The sequence below is a fragment of the Dromaius novaehollandiae genome, chromosome W (assembly GCF_036370855.1).
Source record: "Dromaius novaehollandiae isolate bDroNov1 chromosome W, bDroNov1.hap1, whole genome shotgun sequence".
Lineage (NCBI taxonomy): Eukaryota > Metazoa > Chordata > Aves > Casuariiformes > Dromaiidae > Dromaius > Dromaius novaehollandiae.
The window spans coordinates 5,215,593-5,219,612 of NC_088130.1; positions in this window are offsets into that span (position 1 = coordinate 5,215,593).

A 4,020-nucleotide genomic window follows, 5' to 3' on the forward strand; every position below is an offset into this window, starting at 1 on the left:
TACTCCAATGTTTCAGGATGCATCCTAAAGGAGAACAGGAGGATACCCCCACAGATTGTCCTGTTCCCATATTATTACCCTTAAAAGAACGTTCTTACCAATTACGCTTTCGTACACTCCAGTCGTCACTGTCCAAACGTGTACAAAGCTTACCTTTGGTTACCACAACCAATTACCCTTGTATCATACCCTTTATGCAATGTCTCTTAATAATTACTGCGTTGCACCTTTGAGTCGCTTACCTGTTCCGACCAGGGAGGGTGCTCACGGAGTCCCCGAACAAAACGGTCGGTGCGCGCTGGAGTCCGATGAGCAGTGTCTCCCCGCCGGAACTGGCAAGACGATCCGGGCAAGGCTTTACAGCGAGAGTCCCATCTGGGGTGCCAGAAAAACTGTTGTCCGAAAAGCGGATTCGTTGCCCAGTGTGCAATGAGCCAATAATTACACACTCAGGAGAGACATTTGTTTATTTATTTCAGAGTTGCGCAAGCCTGGGTGCTCGGTGGTTTCCCACAAATCAAGCACCCCCCCCCCCCCCCAACTTTTCAAGTAGCATTTATACACACAAATTGCCAGATTTACGACTTTCCCTTTTACACTGATTGGTTAGTGATTTCTTCATTCCCTGAATCCCACCCCTGCTCCTCAAGGTCCTGGTCAATTAACACTGCCCCAGCTGGGTCAGTAGGTGTTATCTCCCAAGGCCCTGAGGAAGAGGACATAATCCAGACCCCTTAATCAGCACTGTTTCAACAGTGAGAGGAAGCTTCGCTTCCCAAGGTCCTGGCGCCCAAACAGGCCTTATTTCTCAGCCTTGGCATCCTCCCTTCTGGAGAGTGGGGCACAGGAATGCAGACTGCTTGTAACTCCCTTATCTTTCCAGCCTGCACCAGCTCTGAGGCCCTTTCTTACCGAACTAGGAGCGCGGCCTAAGGCTTCAGCAAATTTAGCTACTCATGCTAAGCAAGTGTGCGGCTACTCATGCTAAGCAAGTGTGCGGCTACTCATGCTAAGCAAATTCTATCTAAGATAGAAGTTATCCAAATCTACCTACTTCAAACATTCTTTCTGAGCTTCTCAGGGTTGTCTTGTAACAATGGGAGGCTGCTGGAGGCACAGGTGGGACTCATGAGTTGGACGCCCAGGCAGGACTCAACTCGTCATATTCTAAGGGCCCCTTAAATCTCCTAGAACCATTTCCTTATCTCAGCTGTGCTAACCTTGAGAAACTACTGTCCGGGAAGCAGCTAGACATCATTGACAAAAACGGAATATGCATGCCTGGCCCTGATGGGAATTTGGTCAGTGTGTAGTTTCACATGCTGGGCCTGCTACCACGTACTCTGCCAGTCACTGACTCCTCACCAGATCTTCCACAGGTGTTCTCACTACACCTTCTGTAAGGGTGAGGCGGGGGCACTGCCTGGACTCCCAGCAGGGAGAGATACACAAACACAAGGCATACGATGGTCAATATGGAGCGTTTATTACCTCTGCATCTGAACGGGGAGTCCCTGACGTTTTCCCAATGGAGGCAATAATGGAGCGGGGGATCCCTGGCACCGCTGAGCATCGGTACAGGGTGAGGAACACCGAGGGGGGACACTAGATGAAGTTTTTATGTACTATACACATGCGCAGTAAGCATGTTGAGCTCATTGTTATTCCTGATTCAAAGCCCAAGTGCAGCGCCACCCTGGCACAGGCTCAACCACGTGACTACGGGTCCACATGCCCTGTTGATGCTCCTTTTCCCACGGAACGGTCTGGCTAGCTTCCATCGCCTATCTCCTCGACATTCTTCCGCACTTTCCCATACACTCCACCCCCGCGATGGAAAGCTAGTTACAGGCCGTCCCCATCTACAGAAGGCCATGGGGTATGATGGCAAGGGAGTTTACAAAGTAATGAAATCAAAACATAACATAATACAAAGCAAGAGACAGACAAGAGTCCTCCTTGTATGAGGTGGCTGATATTCTCAAGAGATGCCGATTCATCGGTGATGTGGAGCCAGCACATCTCGTCGAAGTCACGGTGTCTGTGGTTATCTCACAGTAGGAGACAGTCAATCCCTAGGTGGTTTTGCAGTGTTCCTTGCCGTACTGCTCCCAATTCCCTATTTAAAGAGGCAATGGCTCTAGCTGTCCAATTTAAGCTGTGAGCCAAAGCACAGGCAACATGCCCTAACTGTTTACAGTAATGTGCCACCACCCCCGGGATCCCAGCTAGGCTCAACAATAGGCCTAGAGCTTCTGCATGAGAAAATAAACTTGTATGGCGGTTACAAGCGGCATCTTAGGATATGCTACGGGGTCCTCCGCTGCTCCGTCATAAAGGGAGGAATGCTTAAAGTAACACGACCTACAGTGCATAGGCCACCTGTGGTGTTGGCCAGCACATATGTATATGCTGTAGTGCCACACAGAAGGAACCATCCTAATGGTAGTATAAGGTGAGCAGACGCATAGGTAATATCCATAGTGTCATTACAAATTAACTGCATATGGGTTACACTCTGCAGAACAGAGGCAGCATTTACAAAGCGAAAGCAAGTATCTGCTTTAGATGTGTTAGCTCTATGAACAGAATAAGCCCAAGGTGTCAGCTTCTGGGAAACAATACCCAAATCGTACAAATTCATGGGAGTAACAGAAATGTCAACATTTTTTTTTTGAAAGTATAACTGCAATACCTCGAGTGGAGCTGGTACACCTATGTAACATGTAGTTAAGACATCATCCACTGATTGTCCTCCTGCAATACAGAAAGCAGAGAGGTTAGCTGATCTTTGTGCGGGCCAAATCCATGTATTTACATGGGAAGCTGGATGGTCTTGTAGATCAAGGGCATCCGTCGTGGTCGTCAAGAGGCAACATTCCAACGGCAGCTTACAGATGCTGGCGTGATAACCTGTTGATGGGAAGATACAAAGGCATGGTATCGCCATCAGGAAGAACAAGAGCAGTGGCTCCTGGACCATCTGCTAAAATAGTGCCAGGTTGTTTTTTCTTTTGAGGAGTTAGTACCCACACACTGGCTAAAGAGTGCACTGAGGGTGTTTGCTGAACTCGAGGCACTCCGGCACTGTGGGTCAGAATTCCTTGCAGTATTGGTGCTCCTTGTGAGACATTCACTGGCATGGATACGGATACCTGGAAAGATCAATCTTGAGAAGAGGTCAATAAGAGTGGGGCTATTTTAACAGGTATCAAAGGTGTAACAGCCATACACACTGTGAAGGGCAGTCAAGTCTTAAATGTAAGCTTATAACTCTTCGTTCAGCAATCGTAAGTTGCTCAGATGGATAGAATTCTACCTGCCCAGAGGCGAGTATGTGGGGGGCAATCCCCCCCTTCCATTACAGATATCCGAGCAGAGATTGCTAGGGTCGGTTTGGCTTGTACTTGCTCAGGAGATAACGTCCCAAAAGGAGGGGGCCTCTTGGACAGGCAATGGCTCTATTGGGGGAGCAAAGGCAGGGGGGGCAGCCCCTCTGGCTCAGACAATAGAGGCATGTGCTCAAAACATACTTCCCTTAACAAGGTTAAGGTACCCCAAGGCATGTGGGGTACTCATATTCTTTTTCCCCTCCTTAAACCGGGCTTGTAGACAGTGTTTCCATTTCCACTGAGTTGCAGCTTGGGCCACCCCGACATGGGCCCTGACTGTATCATCCGTCACCCATGCCTGAATGGGGAGGGGGGGGTGTACAGTCACCGGGCCACGTCCTGTAAGTCCTTCAGTATCCTGCAAAGCCCACACCACAGCCAAAAGCTGTTTCTCCAGAGGTGTGTAATTTGCTGTGGCCCCTTGCAGGGAACAGGACCAGAAACCTATAGGTTCCCACCTTGCGTGGGCACATTGCTGCCACAACCCCCAAGACATCGTATCCCCCATAACTGTTACCTCCAGCTCGAAAGGTTGTCCCTCGTATGGAGTGAATATCTTGGAATGTTGGACCACCGCCTCCTTGCACAGGTCAAAGGCTTGCTGCTGCTCTTTAGTCCATTGCCACTG